Below are 24,617 nucleotides of genomic sequence, written 5' to 3' on the forward strand. Positions count from 1 at the left end.
TCATTCTATGTTACTGAAGCTCCTGGGTAACCAGAAATTGGTACAGCCACAAGGTCCACACTCCTGGTTTAGACAGTTGTTTGGACGCTGTGCAGATCAGGCCAAACTGGTAGTCCCTCTTGTAATGTGTTGGGAGCATTTGCACAACTTCAGGAAACGTTTAAAAATAAAACATGGTTTTCTGATGCAAAACAGCTCTATACTTATTCACAGTAGGACTGCAAATCGCAATGGAATAACTTGACATCATGTGCTGCTACGCAGACCTCAAACAAGCGCCTGACCTCCAGTGAGTTTCAAAACAGGATGCTTGCATAGCGGAGCTGAGTGAATACCTGTAGAGCTCCTAAAAAGTTGTAAGTGATGGAGCCTAAAGGAAAGCCAATGCTTAATGAAATTGCAGTGTCTTCACATATGGCTAAATCTCTCACCGTAGCAAAATGCTAAGCAAATATGGAGAAATTGCCTAAGACTTTCTAAGATTTTTATTTTGAGGTATGGGCGTGTGAAAGAAGTGAGGTGCTGCATTTTGGAGAATGTAATCCATACTCTATTTCTGAAACCATGAGCTTCCGTTTTTATTAATAGTAAATGAAAAGTTTGACAGATGTGTTTAACTTTATTCTCCTGCTTTGATCCAAGGGTCCAAATAATGCTGACTTTTGCTATTTCAAAAATAATAATGATCTATTTTGGAAAGCGGAATAGAACATTCTAGCTTGCCCTTTTATAAAGAGATGGAGTTGCTGTACCTAGAACTTAACGTGTCCATGTTAGGTGGAGAGACAGCAAAATCAAATGCTGGAGACCTTTCGAGTTGAGTCGAAGGAAGTCTGGCTGGGTTCAAGTCTCTTCATCACTACCGTTTCTTTTTTAATGGAATGCTTCATGAATATGGGTGTCATCCTGGCACAGGGCCATGCTAATCTCTGTATCATTTCCATTTTTAGTATAAGTGTTGCCAAAGTGGGCACATCACTACCTGTTTCTGACGTTGTTGCATGACTTATATCTTCTGTATCTTCTTTAATGTTAAAAAAAAAAAAAAGTCATTTTATAGGGCAATACGGAGTCAGTCATTCGGGTGACAAACTGGTATGGCACGAATTGCAAAGATCACGCGTGAAGGAATGAAATCTGAGTGGTAATGGACTTTAGAACTTCTTATTCAAAATGGTGAGAAAATTCTGAAAGCGGTTTTGAGATTTATTTTTCACTTGCTGGCTTCTGTTCTAATTGTTTCTGCATCTGATTCGCCATATGCTCATATATGTCTTGTGATTATTTCCAGGAGGATTATGTATTTTACTCAGGAAGAGACCAAATTCTATTCTGTTTTGTATTGAGTCCTATGGATTCAATCGATGCTTAGTACATGGTGGTGAAACAGATGTGGCCCGGTGGAAGTAATTCTGTCCTTGAAGTTGGACTGATTGGCATTCTGATCCTAACACATTGGTTCCTCTTGGGCAAATTGACTGATGGCATTGTATATTCTTCATGTGTTACATGGGAAGGAAAAGTCCTATCTCCCAAACTTGGATGGATCAAAGATGGCAATGAATTATTACTCTCTAGGAACCACTGTCCTGTTGTCTCCAAATATGTTTCATCCAGGTAAAGACCTTAGCGCAGTGCCTGAGATACATGAGTCTCTACAAGGGCTTTCTCATAGGGGGAAAGGATCAGTGGGAGGCCAATGATTTGGGGGTCCTAAAATATGAATGTGTGCTGAATTGACCTCTTGAATTTGGCCAGTTAAACATCCCCTTGCTTTTTTTGCCTTTTTTTTTTTTTTTTTTTGGCCTTTTAGAGCAGTTCTTAAATTGGCCGTCTGGCTGTAGATGGTCTTGAACAGTTTGGCTCACACCCTGTCGGTTTACATTTCATTTTTAAAGAAATGTTTGATGTGCTATCTAACATGTAAAAACATAGATTTATTTTTCTTGAAACATCAGATACTTTGCATTCATGACAAAAATTAGCCAGAGCCAAGCTGGCGCTGCTCCCCTTATCTGGATGGGTGCTCTTGCCTTAGCCGTGGTCCACATTTGTCCCTACTGCCTTCTAACTCAGAGGCCACATGTTAGTTGCTATTTGTCACCACATATTTGCTGTTGTCTTCCAAGTAGCAGATCTAAGAAGTGAAATACCTGTTTTCTTTATCTACTTATTAAATAAGGGAAAATAAATTAGGCCAAGTTCATCCAGTGTTTCCCTTGACCCTATTACTGCCTGGCCCCTTTGGTCATTTATAGTTTGGCACACTTTATTAGTGGAGGTCCAGTCAGGCCCAACAAGTATTTATTGTCCACTTTATGCTAAGTCCTGTGCTAGGTTCATTCATATTCTTCATTTCATTCTCCCAACCTGTCTTAGAGATAGATAATGATTATCATTTTTCTTTTCTCTTCTTCTTTTTTTTTTTTTTTTAGAGGGATGAAGAAATTGAGGCTGAGAGAAGTTTTTGAATTAGCCTCAGATTCCACAGCTGTTAACTAGAAGCTCTAGGCACGTCACCCAGCCGTGGGCTGTTCTTGGTTATTTTTATCTCTGCTCCACTGTAGAAACCCTGCTCTAAATCTTGAAACAAAGATATGGTCAGTTTTCATTTTAATGTTGAAAATAATCAAGAATGGATTATATCTCCATTAAGTACCTTTGTTTTTGTCCCAGGGTATAGAAAAATGTGATTTTAAAAAAAGAAAAAAAAGGACTTAGGCTAAGCCTTCTTCCCAAAGATAAATTATGATGCAAAGTAAAGAGTAGCTTCTCCTTCAAGTAGACACTTCAGACTTCCAGAATATTGTTTACAATCAGGAGACAGGCATCATTTATAGTTAGAGTGGGGAGACCCGTGTCCACAGATATTTGTCATGTGTCTGGAAGCAGATGTGTTCTCCAGATACAGACAGTTACTTTGCTTTGCAGCATAGAATACTCCAGTAATGCCGACAAGTCACTGCAACATTCACGTGATTTGTGTATCCGTCGTTGTGTTTTCATTACAAGTTTTATTCCTGATGTTTGGGCACAAACATTCAGATGCAGAAAAATCTCCATGTCAAAAACAGATCCGTGTACATTTAAAATGATGATTTGTAGTATAAAGAGAATTGAATTAGGGGGCAGAATTTTGGTGTTTTCGGCTTACCCCTAGTCTTGTCTAGGACTTTGGGCCTATCGTTTCGTTGTTCTGAGCCTACTTTCTAAAAATGTGGATACATAAATGCTAATAAAACCACATGTAGTAGTTCTTACCTTGTAGGATTACACTTGTGCAATACTGAAGAACACAGAGCAATTAATAGATTTTTAAAGAAAGAGTGGCTTTCACAATGTCATTGATTTACCAGCATCCTCATCATGCCGTAAAGTGCTTCATTCTCTTGATGGGATCCTTGGAAAATGTTCATACCCGTCACTTAGTGGGGGTCTCTTTGAACAAAGCGTGAATGGAAGAGAGGACTTGTGCTGTCGTTGGACTGGGTGGCTGACGTTTAACAGATGCCTGGAGATCATCACCAGGCCCGAGTCTGGAGAAGAGAGCGAACTGAGCAGCAAGGGTTTTGGTGGTAGTGTCACCTGGGGCTATCTCTATACTTCCTTTAGCTCAGTTACACTGAAAGTAATTGCATTTTTAAAATGGAATATATGTTGAGCAAGACCTATATGCCGGGGTTACAGCAGCAAACAAAATAACCACAATTCATCAGTTTCTCAACCTCAGCACTATTGGCATCTTGTGGGGAAGTCCTGTGCATTGTAGGAGGTTTAACAGTGTCCTCGGCCTCTACCCACTAGATGCCAGGGGTAGTGCCTCCCAGTGTGACCATCTCTCTAGACGTCATCCCGATATCCCCTAGGGAACAAAATCGCCCTGGGTTGAGAGCCGCTGAGTTTTATGATGCGCGGTTTTCATGTATTAGCGTCCCTATCATTGGGTTGCTTCTTACGACTGATGACCTCTCATAATTAGGATTGGCAAGGGCGATGTCCTTCTGATGCGTGGGTGACGTTGTATGGTAGATGAACACAGCGCGTCAGGCATTGTCATCGTTTCCTCCTGCTCCGCTCTCAGCTCACAGTTGCCTGGCTGCAGTGAGAGTCCGCAGCCTAAATTAAGATGAATTCAAGTCCCTGTCAGTTTGACTTTATGACAGGCTGAATCTCCCTTTTCCAAAGGGCCAGACAACCTCATGCTCCACTATAATCAAATTGTCTGTAGTTTCAAGCCTTTTGAATTCTTGAGGGGATGGCTACAGTAGTTGTCAGGCTTTGCCTTGCCCAAGTATAATCTTGAAACAGTTTTGTTTTTCAATTTTAATCTGTACTCTTTTCCTCTGAGATATATTACTACCCGTGATAGATGGACTGTTTTTTGTTTGTTTGTTTGTTTGTAATTAATTGCATGGTCTAGCATTTATCTGTATGATTTTAAAGCTTCTGCATCAAAACCTTTTGAAACCCAGACAAGGTGGAGTCTTTGGCCAGCTGGCTCCGCCCCCCGCCCCGCCCCTTACTGAAATTCCCCGTGGTGTCAAAGATAGTATTTTGTAAAGTTCTCCCTGAGATCTGCCCTACAGACTGCAGTGGTTTTGCTGAGAAAGAACGGAATGACAGTTAAGTCACAATGTATCTCAAGAAGACCTCCATTGAATGGATATGTTTCTCTTTCTTTCCTTCACCTGGTTGTACTGTGAGATATGTCTGCATGGAATAGCACAGAGGCACATCTGAATTCGTGACTATTAAACAGGAGATCAGTATGTGTTTTGAGTCCTGGCCAACACATTATAAACCAAATATCAGAAACGTCTTAATCTAGTAGGAAATTTTGTATACTTTGACAGACATCTGGTGAAACGTCTGATCCAGCTGACACTGAAAGTCCTTGAAGACAAACTTAAAATCGAGGCCCATCTGGGAGATTGCGTGAACTCACCTGAACCGCAAAGGATCCATCTACAGCTGTGTCTGGTAGACCGTGCCTACATACTGTGAAGATACACTAGTTTTGTCTATTCAAATTAACAAGGGCTACCCTTTTGTTGAGCACTTACTGTGTATCCAAGCACTGTCCTGAGGACTCTGAATATAGAATCAAAGCTGATGTAGACCATGAGGGTCAGGCCCAGTAGCAGATGTTACTGTTCCTATCCCATAGGTGAGATAAATAAAGCACAGAAACGTGAAGTGGCTTGCCTAAGCTAGATGGTTATTAAACATCACTGTTGAAATGAGCTTTCCTCTGCCTTGCCAAGTTTTTTGATTGATGGACTCATTCTTTCATTCAAGGTATTTTCACTCTTGTCTCTTCTTTGTATCAAACTATAAAGTGTTATTTAGAATACTGGACTTGTGATTTAGTTTTTAAATATTTAGACAGCACAAAATTAAACACTGATTTTGCTGGCAGGTCCGCAAGGTGCTTCTGGGGATTAGTATTTTGTGTCTTCCTCATCTAATCCCCAAATCAGCTCCACCCTCTCTAGCAATAAATGAAATCACACAGGATGATAAGTTTCAAGTTTTCTGTCTACCAGATCTATAATCAAAGCTGTGCTCTGAGAGGAACTCTACCATTGGCAGAAGCTGAGGAGCAAAACACACTTTTTAATTCAATAAATAAAAACATTAATTCCTGGTATGTTTGAGAGGTTTGGAACGGGGTACAGAAAAGGCTTTAATTTAGGGAGCAGAGAAGATTTATTTAGAAGTGATTTTCTAAAGACTTAGGTTATAATTAAGAAGAATGAAGGAAGAGCATCAGGATCCCCCCATCACTCCTCGCCCCCCCCCCGCCCACACACTGTTCTGTGGGACCATTTAGTAGTGAGTCTGTGGCTGCCTTCAGAAGTGTTCTTTCTGTGGCAGGAATTGCTGTGTGCAGATTTTATTCCCAGTGGGATGCTTATCCACAGGTAAGCCGAGCACACATAGGTTGCATTGCCAAGGATTTAGCTCTGTCTTGATTGTAAATGAGAGGCCAAAAATACCTGTGCTCAGTAATTAGTACGGCTTATTACATCAGTGTGCCATTTTGGCACTGCTGTCTTCTGTTGCAGAAATTTGAAGACATCTGTTTACTTTCAACTCTGAAAGACCTTTTCCAGCGCAGTAAATCAGTAGGACACGAGCAGGTTCTTCCATTAGATTTCCTCTTGGTATCTTATCTCTTCTAGAACATTTTTACCAAATGATTGCAAATTAGTGAAAACATTTGAACAAATTTAGACATGGTATGATGAGAAGTGACAGCTCCTTTATAAAGGAACTAGCGTTCTGTTAAAATCCGTTCTTGGGGAATGTGTGCTCTGGTTAAGTCAGGAAGAGGTTCTGAGGTTTCCAGCAGAGATTCATTCCTTTATAGAAAGGCCCAGGTTTCTTTTTAAAATCACCAAAGTGGACTGACCAAGATGACAGTGCTTTCTTTCTGCAGTGATAATTAGTCCAGCATAAATATATCAGCATTTGGGCTTTTGATCCCATGCTAATTGGTGGGCCTGCAGAGGTTGATAAACTTTTATGGACTGAAGGTCAGTTTTGTGGTTGGCCTGTATAATGAGTATCTTTTCAATGTATATAGAATTATTGTTTAAAAATGCACAACCAAAAAAGAGAATTCACAACAATTGATGAAACTACCTTACGATGGAATGGACAATGATTGATTTGTACCTGAGGAATTTATACATATAAAACACATGGGGGCGGGGGGGGGGTGTCGGCCTGGTGTCTCATGGGGTTAGAGCTCCATGCTCCTAACTCCGAAGGCTGCCGGTTCGATTCCCACATGGGCCAGTGGGCTCTCAACCACAAGGTTGCCAGGTTCGATTTCCCTCAAGGGATGGTGGGCAGCGCCCCCTGCAACTAATGATTGAACATGGCACCTTGAGCTGAGCTGCCACTGAGCTCCCGGATAGCTCAGTTGGTTGGAGTGCGTCCTCTCAACCACAAGGTTGCTGGTTCGACTCCCGCAAGGGATGGTGGGCTGTGCCCCCTGCAACTAGCAACTGGACCTGGAGCTGAGCTGTGCCCGCCACAACTAAGACTGAAAGGACAACAACTTGGAAAAATTCCTGGAAAAATACACACTGTTCCCCAATAAAGTCCTGTTCCCCTTCCCCAATAAAATCTTTAAAAAAAAAAACAAAACACATGGGGTGAATGAATTTCTGCAGTGATGGTTCTGACCAGTGCCTGGGCAACATGGGTATGGCAGCTGGAGACAAAGTGCACAGAGGTACTCAGTGAAGGGATAAAAATTGGAATTTACGGACTGAAGTAATTGAAAAGTCCTGGGCTGGTTCTGGGTCTCCGCTTGACTACGTCTTGTGTGCCTCTGCCTGTTTTGGCTTCCCTTCTAGGTGGGTCCTTTCCTTGTTATGATTTTCAGCATTTCTGGGCTTAAGTCAATCACCCTTGTGGCTTGCAATACCAATGGAACAAGGGCTTTTTTTCCCCCTAACATTTCCTGCAAAGGTCTGATAGTTAGAGCAGTCTCTCTCTTTCTCTCTGCATCCAGAGGGATGCGTCTGTCTAATTGTTAGGTCTGGATTTCTGCCTGTCTCTTTTTTTGGAGGAGGTCCTGGCACCTTACTTGCCTTTTTCAGAAAGACTGAGTATGGACTGAGGTGATAGTTACCCAAAAGGAAATACATGTGTGTCATCATAAGGAGAGGAGTCAAAGCTGGCTAGGCAAGAACAGCACCTGTTTTATAAGGAATTAGGAAGGAAACTGTGGTCTGTTCATTCATTCATTCATTCATTCATTCATTCATTCATCTTTTCAGCAAAGAATTATTGGGCTTATACTATATCTAGGCATCATTCTAGGTGCTGGGAGTTCGATAGTGCACAGAACACCCCCAAATCCCTTTCTTCATTGAGCTTATTGTATTTTCACGCTGTTGGTGTAGGGGTCAAAAATGGGTGGGGTATGTTCTCCAAATATTGTATAGATACAATAAAGGGCAGAGGTATCGACTGGTTCTGCAGTGGCAAAAATAATCAAGGGAGTAAGAGATGGGGCATCTTAGAAAAGGAGAGAGAAAGGATGTAGAAATGTTTGACCATCTCTGAAGAGGAGGCTGACAGTGGATACCTGGAGTATTTTATAAAGCACACAGGGATTTAGCTTATGTGTGTAAAGAGCCTTCTTGTTAATTGGGAGTGAGAATTAATGTATTTACCTTTGAGGATGCAGTCATGATACTGTGTTATTTTAGATTCTTTGCCTTCCTTGGAAGAACCACTGAGTCGATGATCTAATAGCTTGTTACCACTCTTAATGTCTATGATTATCTTTGTCACAGTGGGAATATAGCTGTCAGGAAAAGAACAAAGCATTTCTTTTTCACTTTCAGTAACAGAGCTCAACTTGCTAACACTCCAGAGAGTCAAAGGCACTTAACGAAATATATAAAGAAAATAATGCCATGGGACCTTAACATGTCATGGTTTTTAATGGGAATGCTCAAATGGTCTGACCAAAGGCCTGATTTTTTTTCTTTTTAATTCCCCCTAAGGTCTTTTCTTGTTTAGCGTGTGACCCGCTGACTTTAAAAACAACGAAAATGGGTATAAAAGGGCTTTTTGTCTCTGAGGAAAAAGTGGGATTTAAATGAGGTGGAAAATTATAATACAGCTTTTCTTATTGATGGTAACAGAATGATGATTCTGTGGCAGTTTATTTTTTGAGGGTTACAAATATGTAGGAAAGGATCTGATACAGGCTGTCTGATTAAGGAGAGTAGCTTCAGAAATTGAGTATGGGAGCAGAATCAGGGTCTGGGCATTGGAGGGGGGAGAATCCATGATCCAGGTGAGGTTTCGTGCAGCCTTTACCCCGTGATGCCAGCTGCACAAGGGCCTAATGTAGTTTATCTTTTGTACTGCTCACCCTGCTTGGGAACCAGTATTATCCTAATTTTACAGGTGAGGAGTTTGACAGAGAGAGGTTAAGAAACTAAGTTCCCACAGTTGCCAAATGGCAGCTCAGGCATTGAAACCCAGGACATTTCTCCTTCCTAAGCCTTTGCTTTTTAACCACCGCCTGGACTATCTCAGATCATCTGGTAAACTTTGAAAAGGTGATCAGGACCCTGCCTCCAAGATCCCCTGAGTGGTTTTGCATGACCAGTTAAGATAAAGTCTTAAATACTTTGCATGGACTGCAAAGTTCTTTCTGAACCTGCTCCTGAGTTGTGCAATCTTTCCTGATACTCGTTTTGCACCCACCTCTCTCCCCTCTTTGAATTGCCACCATCTTGTTTCCTGTTGTACCTATGCAGTTTTGCTTACACCTCTGTTATGAATTAATGCCTCCTATTGTATTTTTCTGTTGCTTGGCTGTGGGAACTTCTGCGAGTTCCAGTCTTGCAAAAGTTTTATATTGTTATTATTTTTGTTACAGAGTAGGTATTCGATGAAGTAAATGCTGAAAGAAAAAGTGTAAATGGTACCTTTGAAAAGACTAGTAATTCTTGGTATTTCTTTTGGGATTTAAGCCTCAAGTAGAACTTAAGGAGCAGCAATGATGTCGTAAATGGTTTTTATTAATATCTTGAAAAATCCTCTATTACAAGTTTTTCTTCGTGTGGTTGTGTTAGGGAGAGATTGCATTTGCTTTCTTGCACCTCTGGTGTGGTAGCCCCCACTATCCGTGGTTTCCTAATCTGTAGTTTCCATTACTTGCGGTCAACTGTGGTCCGAAAATATTAAACAGAAAATTCCAGAAATAAACAGTTCATACGTTTTAAATTATGCACCATTTTTAGTAGCATGATAAAAATCTTGTGCTTTCCCTCTGTTCCACCTGTAACGTGAATCGTCTCTTTGTCCAGCGTTATCCATACTGTATAGGCTTCGAGCCTGTTAGTGTCTTGGTAGCTGTTAGGTTCTCAACTCTTTTATCACAGTATCATGTGTTTATGTTCAAGTAACCCTTATTTTACTTAATAATGGCTCCAAAGTGCAAGAGTAGTGATGCCGGCAATTCGGACACGCAAAAAAGAAGCCTTCAAGTGCTTCCTTTCAAGTGAAAGAAAAGTTCTTGACTTAATAAGGATATCATATGTTGAGGTTGCTAAGATCTACAGTAAGAACAAATCTTCTATCCATGAAATTACCTAATGTATAAATTAAACTTTATCATAGGTATGTATGTATAGGAAAATAGCATAGCATATATCGGCTTTGGTACTACCTGACAGTTTTAGGCATCCACTGGGGATCCTGGAATGTGTCCCATATGGGGAGACTGCCGTAATTAGGTGAAAAAGTCGTCATTCACTTAGGAAATCTTGATTCATACCTCATCTGGCTGATTCAACCCTCGTAATTATTTTGCCATATTTTTGCCTGCTACAGGAAATGTGCAGTTGGGTATTTTTAGATCCTTAGGTTTAAATTATTAATAGAATCAAAACTGGAAAGAGAGCTCAGGTACTATTACATGGCAGGCTGTATTCATAAACATTCTCATGTTGAAGAATAGAATGGCCTGGGATAAATCACGGAGGCTTTGCAGTAATCCTTTGATTCTGGATGTGGAGACAAGCACTTCCTGTATAAATGAACCCAGGAGACTCCAAACCATCCCGTCTTTCCCTTTCAGGTCACTGTCTTTGCAGAACTTGCATCGAGGGAACTTGGAACTGGATAAAAATATAATTTTCCTAAGTAGTATAAGAGACAGTGGATTGTCCGTTAGCTCTGAGAGACTAACCACTGTCAGATGTGATAATGCATACCCAAGCAGAAAGTAGGAATGCTTCAGTCTATTTCACCTTCTTCTGATCTTATCTTTTTTATTGGAAAAGAGTCTTCTCCCCTCCCAATTGAACTCTTTCTCCTAGTTACTAGAATTGGAAGTGACAATCACTTCTAGTCTAGTCTGTCCGGTGTTTTCTATGAGGCCTCTTCTACAACTGTATAGCAAGTGTGATGTCCTTTCTTATTGGTTTCTTACTGGTCTCCTCAAACTATAGCTTTTAGTATTCTAGGTTTCATAGTAATTCATAGTAAAATTTCATAAAATTCAAAATTTTCTCAGAATTCTTGTTTCTTTAACCTCTATAGACTGTATCTTTATGTTATTTTGGAAATATATCCTTTCACTTAGTACTGTACTTATCACATCATGCCTATGTATTTTCTTCAGGCAGCCTTTTCAGAAACATTCTTCATCTTTGTGTGGTGGTAGGAATTCTTGACGTGTTTAGATCTGGATCAATTAGCAGCAGGGTGCAGCCCAACGTGTCACCTCTGTCCTTGGTCTTCCTGTGGACAGAGGACTCGCTCCATGTTCCTGTGTATCTCCAGTGCCCATTTTCGGGCCTGGCTCTGAGCAGTCTACAGAAAATGTTTGTGGGAGAATGTGCAAGGATTTCTCCTTGGCAACAGCTTACTAAATACTGATTGCTTACCAAGTATAGAAAGTGTGTGCTCTGTTTGTTGCCCATGGAATTGTTTGTTGCTGTAAAGTCCTCTCTGTGTAACTGGTATCAACAAATAACTCAAACCCAAATCAAAAATTGCAGATTCAGAATCTCACTATTTCTCAGATCTGAGAAGGACAGGCAGGTTATTTTTAGCTGTTTTTGGAAGGACTGCAAGCCTGTCCCGCCCACCCCCCAAAACCACCACTGACCTCATAGGATAACCTGAGTACCTGGCTTATCAGTCAGGATTTTAAAGTTTTTGTGGGTAATTTTGCTTTGAGCAGTGAAGGAGAATTCTTTGCTGTTTTGTGGTCAGGCCATCATGTTAACCACATCAAGGGTCTGAATGATAAAAGGGTCGAACCATTGTCATTCATTAAATCCCTGTAACTGTTGGAATTCCTCTAAGGACCTATCTGGAGGTTCCTTCTGGGCTCACTGTGTACACTGTCTCCCCAGGCAACCTCATAATGGCTTAAATTACCATCTATCGCAGGAGCGCTCTCCAGTTGATATTTCTGGCCGAGATCTCCCTTTTGATCCTAAAGGCCGTGTAGCCTCCTTCTTCCTTGACACCTCGTGTTCCTCAGGGCACCTTAAAACCAAGCTCAGTATTCAACACCCCCTCATTCGACTTTTTTTTTACACCTCCAACCTGTTTCCTTTAAGTCCTTCCTGTCCCAATGAATGGAAGAACCATAAGTCAATTCGCATTAGCTCCAAACCTGGCATTCTTTTCTCCCTCCATGTTCATCATTAGCCAGCTTATGTCAGTTTTACCTCTGAATGTCTCTGGAATCCATTTTGTTCCCCATACTCACTGCCACCACTCTAATCATCTCTTGCATAGGTGACTATGGAAACCTTGGGAAATCTCTCCAAGTTTGCTTTCTTGTGACCCCACTCTTGCATGGAAGTCTGCAACATCTTCTAAAGATGGAAATATGACTGTCACTCCTTTGTTGACAACCTTTCAGTGGCTTTGCATCGGTCTGAGGATACATTCCAGAATCTACGATGACTTTTCTTTGTGATCTCTCCCTGCGTCCCTCCCTTGCCCCACATCAAGTCCACAATTTCCCTGCAATCCCTTTATCTACAGCTATAACCATGTCTACTTGGCAATCTTCCGCAGCTCCCAGCCTTGCTTTTCACTGACACCTGGGTAGAGTCTAACTCATGCAGCAGGGCTCAGCTTAAATCACTTCCTTCAGAAGGCTTCTCTCACTCCCGGTTATGTCAGAGCCCCACTCACTCTCCCAGCACCCAGCATCACCTTTATTCTGCTGCTGAAGGTTAAGGATTACTTCAGAGCAAAAATAAAGCAGAGGTACTGGTGTAGGCTTTCAGACAAAGGGAATGGTTAGAAAAGGAATTGTTGACTTTCTGTTGTTGACTTTGTCTTTTGGTACTTAGACACCTGGACATAACCTGAAATGGCTACATACTCTATGAGTCCACCTACATGACATTCTGGAAAAGGCAAAGCGATTAGAGGCAGTAAGAAGGTAAATTAGATGAGTGGTTGACCGGAGTTGGCGGGTGGGGAAGGGGTAATAGGCAGAGCACAGAGGAGGTTTATGGTAGTGAAAACACTCTGTATGATACCGTAATGATGGCTACCTGTTATTCCACCTGGGCCAACCCATAGAATGTGCAACACCAGGCGTGAACCCTGAGGTAAACTATGGATTTGGGGTGATCATGATGAGTCCGTGTAGGTTCATCAGTTATAACAAATTCACCACTGTGGTTGGGGATGTTGATATTGGGAGAGGCTGTGCATGTGTGGGGACAGGGTATATAGGAAATCTCTGTACCTTTCTCTCAGTTTTGCTACGCACCTGAAACTTCTCTAAAGCCACCCCCAAAAAAACAAACAAAACAAAACAAACTGGGGAGAATCTCTTGTCTCACTGCCTCTGTAGGAACGTGAACACTCCTGGATACCAAGCAGCACTTCTAAGGGTCTGCCTGAGATCTCCCTAGTAAATCAGTGCTGGGTATTGCAATGGCAATTAAGCAGTGTAATAAACAAGGCTGTTGTATTGTCCTATGGGGCAGGGGCTCTTCCTCCCACAGGCTGGGGCTGTGCCCTGCTGCTCTTCTAATTAACATAATTTCTAGCCCCAAGGCTCACTGCTGTACTTTCTCCCCCACTGTAGAAGGACTGTGGAGATGTACCTTACACTGTTTTAACTCGTCACATTCAACTGCACTCTGAGAGTGAGGGGAAACGAAACAAAGGCCCTTCAGTGTATACAGGGCATGCAGCTCTCCCGACCACTCAGAGCAAACATGAGGAGTGCTGTAGGAATCTGCTGCTCTCAGATATTGTACTCTGTTCATAGAGTGACTGTCTCCCATGATTCTGAATTTAAAGGGACGTCTATTTCCTACACAAGGCCAGCTTATAAGCCAACTTGTATTTAGTGTCCCTGGGCAAAGAGGAATGGATTGGGTCGCTGGAGAAAGCAGAGCTTGTAGAGCTTTTCTGTTCAATGAAGTAAGCAGTAGGGACGCGCACAGACTCATGGGGGAGATGATTCCTACAACCCTGAAAAATGGCACAGGTGAGATTGGAGAGGGGAGACTGGACTCAGGAGATGCAAGGGGGGAATTTAAGGCGAAGATTTTTCAGTTACCTACACTCGTAAGATATTTCCCTTTATCCTTTACAAAATCCCAAACTACATCCATTTTTCTTTCCTGCGCTAAGTTATAGCAGAAATCTGCTGGAAGTATCTCGTGGTGAAATTATGGGAATTCTGCAGCATAAAGTACCAGAAAGATCAAGAGGAGATGTAAAGGAGAGAACATCTCATTGAGATGTGGAGCGGAGGGCTTTAACAAATCAGAAGGAAAAGGAGACAGTTGAAGAGAAAACAGTTCATGTAAAAGGGATGCCTGTGTTGGAGTTTAAACAACAAAAACATGTCCTGGGAAACTTCTAATGGTCTGATCGAACCAACTTGTGATGATACACTGTTATAATCATGGTATTATTTCAATTTAATGACCTTACATAATGGCATCGCCCATCAATTAATCTAACATCAACCCCCTCCTTAGTTCTTGAATATAAACTATGGTTTAGGCTGAAAACATGATGGGTAAGAATTACTGATTGCTCTAGACCTGTGTGCTTACTATATATATCATATCCTTGAGCTTCATTTCTTTTCTACTTCATGTTTTTTTCAGACCTTTATCTTCTTTATTATTTGACCCAGTAGGATGTTAGATGTTTTTAACTGGAAAATGTTAATGACCATTTTTTTGTATGAGAAGTAAATGTTTAGTATAAATTGAATTTTAATGCTTTTGTCCCAGAAGAAGATAAAAACCATTAGCTAATGATGTTAATGTTCAAATTATTTTTAATTTTAAAATTATATTTAAAACACAATACTATGCTTTTGCATTTTGGACTTAGGAAAAATTTGTGAACATCTACATTAAATGTATGTGAATTAGGCACCAGGAATAAAATGGCTTTAAAATACAACTATGGCTTAAATGTATTTATGTGTATGTTTAGAATCTGAGCAGCATAGATATCTGACTAGAAATCTGCCTGCTGAATTATAACTAAATGTCAAATTTTCCTACAGTTTCCCATTATTAAAAATATCCTTGTCTTAAATTTACTTTGGCAGGGGAATGTGCTTGGTGATTATCATACCGTGTTACTCTGGGGAGTGAAAATTTATATTGTGTTTCAGTTCCACTGAAATAATAGCATTCCCAGGCACACATATCTATGTGTATATACAAATGTACTTGAGAAAGTACTTCTTTAACAAGAGATGATTTTAATATTGTCTGGAATAAAAATGTTTTGTTTCATATCACTGGAGTGTCACAGAATTCTTATTTTTTTCTTCATTCCTAAAGTAGGTAACACAACATAATATGTTATGCTCATTAAAGAAAATAATTTCAGTTTCAGAGATGGAGTTACCAAGTTCATTGCTTCTGGGGAAAAGAACAAATACCAACCCATTATTTTAACCTGAAAATGTAAAAGCATAAACGAGTAAACTAATGAAATGTATTTATTAAAATATGGACTTCTCTGTCCTAGAGTTGTATTGCATGTATTTATTTCCAACAGACATGTGATTCCCATCGTCCAAACAGTGCCAGGAGGAATTATTTTCAATTTTTGTTTCCTTTATTATTTATATTGCATATATCACCATAGCACCCAGCCCTCATATACATACACGTATGCTCACTGTATACTCACACATTTATTCTGCAGAGAAGGAAAGTAATGGAAGAAGAAACAATTACTGATACGAATGTTCATTCTATATGCAGAATCATCTCAGAACATTTCTACTGAAACTTTTGGTCAGAACTTAATAGCATTGCCCCGCAGCGTCACTATTCATTGATAAAATTATCAGCGAGGATCAGTGAGGATCTAATAGTTCACAGTCTGGTTTGTTTGGAGAGATCTAGGATCATTTACCAATCCCTGTTCTGAAAATTAGTTCAACATCCAACTCAGTTGATGTACCAGACGCTAAATCGTGAGGTCGAGTCTAGGGAAATTGAAAGCTAATAACCTCAGGAAGATGGAGCAGAGCAAAATGGATTGTTACTGATAAGTTAAAATGATAGAATATACTAAAACTTCAGCATACCCGTATGCTGACATTTTTCTTGTTAGCGATGGAAGAGCATAATAGCATAACTTTATTTTCAGAGCCATTTTAGGATGTAGTGACATTTCTGATTGGACTGGTTATGTCACACCAGGAGGGGTTTTTATTTATTGGCTATGTATCTCTCTTTGTACTGGACTAGTACCTCAGTGTGTCTCACTCCTTTTAAGCATTCATTAATGAAATTGCTTTGTGTCATACCCAGCCCTATGATGTGCTTCTTTTACTCTGTTGACTTGTTTAACGTAGGTAGGAAGTTGGGTTGAAAACTTGTTAGTATTCCACATTAATACGAATTTGAAGTCTCTCCACTGTATCAGTAAATCATTACAAAAAAAACTGGCCCTGTGATGCGTATTGCTTGTCTGTAAATATCACCTGAAACAGAGCAAATAAAGCCATATCTGTTTAACTGAGAAGAGTTGAGAATTAATGCTAAATTAAAATATTGTCACACGACTTAGTAGAGGCACACTCAGAGTCAGTCTGTCGGTCTCCGATGCCTTTCTCTTTCCTCTGAACACTGAATAAGAATTATTGTATGAAGGTAGTGCATTGTAAATATTTATAAACAGAAATGTAAAACAGTGAGGCCACAGTGAATAAATTATTTTGAAATATATTAAAATCCAGTTTTGATAGGCTTTTTAGTAAAAATTATTCATGGCGATCAATATTTCTCGCTTGCCATCTGCTCTGCTTCTGTGGCTGTGTGGTTCTAGGTGAATGATGCACTGTGCTGTATAATGCACTCCACAAATTTATTGACTTGGAGGCAGCATTTTTATGGAGAGCATGCAAACATGTAATCACTAAATACTGGATCTGCTGGTGTCGGTAATTGCCACTTCTTTCCCATCCCTGCTAACAATTAGGTAATCATTAGTCTTGCAACATGATGCCTTGTGTCCTCCAGTTAGTAGTTTGTAGGTGTCATTCTATAGTTTGTCTGTGAGAAAGTGGAAGAAATGTATTCCCCATATTTCTGAAGTGACTGGTCAAAAGAATTACATCTTGCCTCTTGCAGGCAGTTTCTGTATTTTTTCCTTTGCATCTGTTGGTGAAGAGCCCCTGTTTTCATGCAATTCCATTTTAATGGACTTGGAGCAGCCAGTTTTGCACTATTGAATCAGCCCACCTGAAAGCCTCAGCTAGAGTCTTTGGGCTGAAACAATGGCACTTAGGCGGTGAGGGGACCCCTTTCTTAATCTGAAAGCAGATGTCTGTAGCCAGTTAATAATCTGTGACTCGTGTGTTTTGCTTTCCTTATCTGGCTTGGAGGATTTGCCTTAATGAGGTTTATGTGTTTTGCTGGTCTGTTGGATCCACTTTCTGTTCCCCCAAGCAAACCATGGTAGACATTATTATTTTATTTTTGCATGTCGTTGGGCTGGTTACAAATATTCAAGGAATTTTCTTGAATCAGGTAAAAAAAAAAGCAATGTAGTGATGTTGCCTTTATTTGAGGACAGATGAGCATCAAGAGTTCTTATTGCTGCCTCTCCTATGAAGCCATCTTTGACCCCTTCATTTAAACTAATCACCCTCTTTTGCATGCTTCCATAATTATGGGTTTTTCATTTGTTGTTTTCTTTTATGAGCCTGCCATGCACAAGTTGCCTTTATGATTATCTCTCTCCTGGATGGCGAAGTCTTCAGAGACAGGAACTGAGTCGTGCTCATCTTTGCTCTGCAGAACACAGACTATGTACTTGGTAATTACTTGTTAAATTGGAGATAGTCAAATTTTCTAGAGTAAAGACCCTCTGAACCCTCATTATATCAGTCAAGGACCATTGGGTGGAAAGAATGGAAACCCACATAAACTTTCTTCAGGCAAAGGGGGGAATTTATGTGAAGAGTACAGGTGTGTCTCTATGACCCAAGGCTCAGAAGTACATCCAGCCAGTACTCGGGGCGAGAAAGGGGCCATTTATGGGGATGTCCTGGGAGCCCCGCTCTGCTACCTTACTGTCTCTCTCTTGGCTTGATGGTGCTGCTGTGACATGGCCTCAGCATCTGTCAGTCAGTCTCTGTCTGTAGGTCTTTTTCTCTTCTGGACCCGTAGAGCTCATGAGAATGATCATGCTCTTTATACTTGTAGAGAATTATTCATTCCGTTCATTTTACATCTGCTTGGGCTGAGCCCTGCCCCGCTCCCCAGCTTTCTGTGCTACTCTTGCCCTTGTCTTCCCTGTTCCAGCTTGTGTTCGTGCTGTTCCACGTGCCAGGAATGCCTCTCCCTCATCTTTATCTATTCATCAGGGCTCAGCTTCAATGTCACCTCCTTAAGATTCCCTGTATTATATAGAGTTCCTCTGACTGTTTCACTCCACCTTCAGTTGTTTCATATTCTTTTTCACAGGGTGAAGTTGTATATGTTTGTTCTTGTTTACTTGTGAATGCCTTTCTCTCCCACTAGAATGCAAGCTCCTAAGGTTTAAGCCCTCTTCTCTTTGTTCACCTTGGTTGCTAGTGCTTGGTATACAGTTGGAGTCTCATAAATGTCTCTTTAAAATGCAGTTGTCTGGTTGTCATACATCTCCTAGAGGTGTGACATAGCCTCTTCTTGAGCACTTGAAATTGAACCCTGCCCTCCGTATCAGGGTGATAAGTTCCCTGTTTGTGCGGTTAGCTGCCCTGTCACGAACATAACACTCTACAATGTCCATAATATAATTTCGCTTTGGGGGTTGTTTTTCTGTATCATTTGGTCAAGTCATACACTTAAGTCAACTCTAGAGACTAAGTAAAACAGATCAATGGAATCTGTGTCAGGAAAAAGAAACGTAATATACTCTGCTTAACAGCCAATGAGAGTCACTGTTTTCTCTTCCCAAATGCAGGGCTAATCATCTAGATAAGACAAGTTTTATTGGATGAACATGGTAGGCAGTTTTACCCCCTTTGCTTCTGGATCAGAGGACAAGCCGGGGTTTGGCCTGTTACTTTTGGTAGTAAGAAGCTACAGCTTTGTATTGAGACTAGTGTATCCCATACTCAGGTACTCCAGCTTCTTACATTTTTACAGTTAATGGTGTGGGTAAAAGCTTGCACACTAGAGACTGGGTTTAAATCCCAGCCCCAATTCACTGAGATATTGTGTGTTCAGTTGCAGACCACCGCAGTAAAGTGAGTTGCAGTCTTTTTGCTGGTCGAGGGTCTTGTCTTCAATTTGTAATAAATGCGTCATCTGTGAAGCTAAGCACAACAAAACGAGGCATGCCTGTATTATCTTGGGCAAGTTATTTGATACATTAGCTCTATTTTTCATTTATGTAATAGGACTAATACTAGTATTGTCTGAGCAGGGATCTGGTAAGGATTCATTAAGATGATATGTGTTCTCTACACAAAGCCAGCCAGTTAAGTATTGTATAAACTTCGCCATTACCATCTTCTTCGTCATGTTAATCTTGCCAGGAGACCCTTACAGGGGCCACAGATGTTACCTGGAAGGCGGCCAGCAAGGGGGAAGGTAGAGCTTACACATAAACATTACCTTAGGCAAGGTGAACATCTGTGAATATATATTCATTCATTATTTATTGCTTTGAATTTATCTTTCCTTATTGTTTTCGAAGGACATTTTTGGGGCTGAGTGAGGGGACCCACATATGCAGAATTTTTCCTTGGCAGTGGGGGGTGGATATCTTACAATTCTAAAATTTGCTTGACTAAGGAAAGTGAAAACAAACCATTTGACTTCCCTTTATTGCCCAGGTCCGATTGGATTCTGATTTTGGGGATTAAAATGTGGCTTCATGCTTTGCTTCGGCCTCTGAATAATAAAGTTGAGGCAAATCTGCGTTCAAGCATGGCACACTCGTGTCTTGAAGTTTTGTTCTGTTTGATCCATGTACTACTTTTAACATAAAGATAGAATGAGAAAACTCAGCTTCGTTGAAAACTGTCAAGGTTTCCCTGGGTCTCCATGTCTCAGTTTCAGCAGTGGGCTGGAGCTGAGTGGGAGTTGCTGTCTCTAGACCAGTGGCTCTCAAAGTGTGGTCCCTGACCAGTGGCACCCTCATTACCTGGCAGCTGGTGAGAAATGCCCATTTCCAGATTCTAAATTAGAAACTCCGAGGTGACTGCAGAGACCTTTATCAGTCCCTTCTCACGTAGCTAGAACCTGAGGAACCTGACAAACATGGGCTCATTTATTATTTATTGCTTTGAATTTAGCTTTGAATTTCTTCATAGTCCCTGGCCATCCGTGTTACCGTATATCTAGTTCTACTCACTAGTGAAGGCACCTCCTTGGTATCTAGAGACCTTTTTTTATGTAGGGACTCGTGTGGTTTTTAGGGCTGGGTTGTATGTGTGTTGATTTGTGTTTTCTCTGAAATAGATCTGACGCCTTAAGCTTTTCAGTCCCCTAAGCTTCTCTAAGCCTGAGTAAGAAACACACGTGGAGAGGGATGTGTCTCTAAGAGTCTGTTTAACATTGTGGACGACTGTTGACAGCTGTGTTGACACTGAAGACTAGAGCTGGATAGTAGACTGCCTAAAAGGAATGTATTATTTTATTCCTTAAGATATAAGAAAATCAGCTCTAAGTGCACTAGAAAACGAGGGTTTAAAATCAGGTGTACCTGGTGGCCAAATGTCAGCTTTGCTCCTGAAACTACGTGGCTTGAATGAACGTCTTGAACTTCTCTGAATACAGTTTTCCTCATCTGTGAAATGCATATAACACAACTCATCTCAAAGAGAAATGGTGAGAGTTAAGTGGTATGCATATCGGAAACTTGTTTGTAACTTCAAGAGTCATTTTTTGTACTCATAATCAAATTTATCAAGCTTTTCTGAAGAATGAGTACAGACTTTGGGAAATACAGTCAAAACTGGTGAACTCATTTGTTAGTCAATAAGTCATATTTAACCAAATGTTAATCATTTCTGTGAATATAATAAATCATACCAAAGATTATAAATCATCAAATCATAATAAATGATACATAACTCATTTTTAGTCAGTAGTTTTGGAGTGCTTAATATGTATCAGGCACTATTCTGCTAATATTGGCAGGATGGCTTTATAACATAAACCATGACTTAGAGAGGATAAAGTTAATCAGCAGTCCTCCCTGAGGCATCAAGTAGTGAATGAGGTGGGAAATGTCATGGAAAGATCCTTTCTTGTACATTTGTGCAATGTGTTGGATGGTTCCCCCCATGGTGTCCATTCCTGGGCAGCGTTGTACCTGTATTTATTTATTGTGGGGTTATGAGTTCATCATCCATCTCCATCACCTCTACCAGAGCAAAACGTTAGTTAAAGGTCAAAACCCCATGTCCAGCGTTGTTGAATTCCAAGTCGTTAAACTGCCCTTCACCCAAGAGAAAGTTACACAACCTGCTCTGGGTTTCTCCAAGCGCCTATAGAGCCAGTAATTCTCCATTCATGTGAATCTCCTCTTGACTTTATTACGTCAGCCCCTTTTTTCCACTCTTTATTATAGTTCCTTTGTCTGTCCTTGTTTTGTCACAGCTTTATGTGTGTGGCTCAGCCTGAGCTTGAGGCTTTGCTCTTTTAAAGCCTTTTTGATGAGTCACTGGGTATTTCCAACCCACTATTTTCATTTGATCGCATATCCTCTCATTGACCTGGAATTTTAGAAGAAAATTCAGTCTAGATTAGTGTCTCTCTGAAATATTCAGCCTTCTTTTTTTTAAAAGAAAGCCTACAAAAATGAAATAATTGTGTAGTTAGTAAAGAACCCAGAATAAGTACAATGCTAAGTTAAATTGCTTAAGAAGTACCCATATTCATGAGTAGAGGATGTATAAGTTGTTCGTAAGTGAGTTTTAGATATCATCAGTCAGTATTAGGTAATAATAATGCTTGGAGTATTAATAGCTAATATTTAATATGTAGGATTCTCACTATTTGCTAGGTACCATTTTAAGCACTTTACTTCATTATAGTATTATGTGTTAGGTACTGTTATTATCCTCATTGTACAAATGAAGAAAGTGGGGTGCAGAGAGTTTAGGTAAGTTGTCGGGTTACTTACCTATAAAGTGGCAAAGGTGCGATTCAGTGGTCAGGTTCTAGAATTCATGGTTTTAATCACTAGGCTATGTATACGTGATGTCTTTCGTTATTGAGCGTGTCGTGTAGCCGAGCCTGATCCATACAGCTTTATGTCAGGACTCTCCAAGCAAGCCCATTTCCGTAGCAAACAGCAAGCCTTTATTCTCGCTCTGTCTGCATTGCCATAGCATCTGAATTAATGGAGTTCAAAGGAGTGAGATTTAACCATAGTCATCATGCCTCCTCACCGGACATGTGACTTACATGCCCACAAGGTCTTCATAGGGACTGACACTTAACATGTGATATTTGATTATCGAGTTTAATTCGGAAGAGACTTGCGTGCCTAACTGTCTGCTGGTGAGTTTTTCGATGCCGTGGAATGTGTGCGAGCCAGTGAAGCATTGTAAGTTAATTGCTTGTATGCACAGCAGGCAGTGCTGCAAACAGGCAGCCACCAGCAGTCAGAGGATGAGACATTACCTGAGACACCTGAGATTGGGCTGTTAATGAGTCATCCTGGTGAGCAGGGAGTGGGGGTGTCAAGAAGGCCAGCATGGCTTTGTTCCGATGGGATGTGTAGCCTGCTTAGCCTGTATAGCAAACCATTGTTTTAGGTAGGTGTGCTGATACGAGGTTGGCTTGTGGTGGCACTGGTGGGGTTCTGGGACAGAGACTCAGAATTTATAATGCCACATCAGTTCCTTATGAACGACATTCTTTCAGATGACTACAGTCGCTGGTAGAACTTTATTTCATGCCATTCACTTATTAGTTTGTTCCTCACTTTACTCACTCAAGTGTCTGGGTGCTGATGCTTTTGCTGTACTCTGTGGGAACAATGGAGAGCAAAATGGACAGGTGGGCTCTAACATTTCTATATGAGAGTCAGTCACTACAGGTGGAAGTTGGAGCTAGTGGGATTTGCCTTGCATTAATGTTGGGGAAACAAGCACTTCGTTGTTACTTAGCTTGTATGTTTATTTAGGCGACTTTGGGGAGGTCCATGGCCCGAGTTCTCTCCTACTCTGTTTCCCCAAAAATAAGACCTAGCCGGGCCATCAGCTCTCATGCGTCTTTTGGAGCAAAAATTAATATAAGACCCAGTATCAGTCTTATATTAATTTTTGCTCCAAAAGACGCATGAGAGTTGATGGTCTAGCTAGATCTTATTTTCGGGAAAACATGGTAGCTATTTGTTGGCACTGCCATGAAATTTATTCTTGGGCTGGTGGAAAATAGGCTCAAATCTTTCAAGCAAATGAATGAAAAACTAAAGATTAGTGCCCCCAAAGGAAAGCAATGTGAATATATGACACAGAGCCCAGGCCGGACCTGGGCCATCACGCACCGGACACAGGCCTGCCGTGAGTGTCACAGACCTGGCCTATACCCATATTCCTGGTGGGGAATGGGCCTGTCAGTGGGGATTCTGATCATCTGTGATTGGAACTCTCACACTGAATTGTAAAGTCTTTTTAACTAGGCAGAATGGAGTGTTAAAAACCACCATTAGAAAAATTTTATTATTACATGTTTTATCAGCAAGATAATTCATCTCTGCTTTTTTCAACGCCCCACTCTCCACTCTACTTGTCAGAGATAGTAAGAAGTCTTAGCACAACCTAGGAATGGTCTCAAACCTTATTCCAAATGTTAGTAATGCACCAAACCGTTGGCCTTACATTAGCTGCATTTTTAGATGTCTCAATTCATTCTCTTACTGGGAAGAAAAGGTGTATAGTGAAAAGCGGAGCAGAACCAATGGCATAATGATCAGAAATGAGTGACATTCTCCCAGATACAGAACACACGACTGCCCCTGAACACTGATTATTAATTTACTAATTTAAACAAATGCTTTCCATGTCAGTTAAGATAGCTGTCTGTCTGTCTCTGACTATTGCTGTAAGAAAGCATTCTTTGAATTATAATTTCTCGGTCAAATTGAATGGATATTTTTAAAAATTATATACAAACAAAACGTATTTTGTGACTACATATGTATTTTACACACACACACACACACATGGCTTTTCAGTTTTCTTTGGTGAGCATATAAGACATATTTTAAGTAATAATAAAAATGGTGTGTGAGCACTACCCTCTTCCTTTACTAAACTGGGTTTCCTTAGGTTTTTCGATTCCCCCATGTAGCATGACTGGGTTTTAATGTGAAAACTGTTAACACATTAATACATATTTGGCATTGTCTGAAAATATTTCTGCCCTTGTACTCTGATCCTTAGTAGTTTCTTGTGTGGAAAGATCTGTTTGATACAGAGTGTGAACATGGTAAAACCAAAGTGCTGCCATTTTTGAATTGTCTTTGAGCCATTCATTTCAGACCCCTCTGCTTGACTTTCTTCACCTACCTGTTAAATGGGAGGTGGGTGGGGGCAGGGTGAAGGATGATGGTTGTGGTGGTGTTTCCTGGGATTGATGATGCCATTT

At 40.6% G+C, this 24,617-nt stretch overlaps 1 protein-coding gene and 1 non-coding gene across 4 annotated transcripts in view; one reads left to right on the forward strand and one right to left on the reverse strand.

The window, feature by feature from the left end:
* PTPRG (protein tyrosine phosphatase receptor type G) overlaps positions 1 to 24,617 on the forward strand; it is a 693,857-nt gene that overhangs the window by 352,735 nt on the left and 316,505 nt on the right. The gene's annotated exons all lie outside the window — the stretch shown is intronic.
* On the reverse strand, positions 871 to 974 carry LOC141567421 (U6 spliceosomal RNA). Its single transcript, XR_012490003.1, has one exon. It is a non-coding gene; the product is annotated as a U6 spliceosomal RNA (small nuclear RNA).

Source organism: Rhinolophus sinicus, chromosome 5 (genome assembly GCF_057876585.1).
Source record: "Rhinolophus sinicus isolate RSI-liver-muscle chromosome 5, RSI-T2T, whole genome shotgun sequence".
NCBI lineage: Eukaryota > Metazoa > Chordata > Mammalia > Chiroptera > Rhinolophidae > Rhinolophus > Rhinolophus sinicus.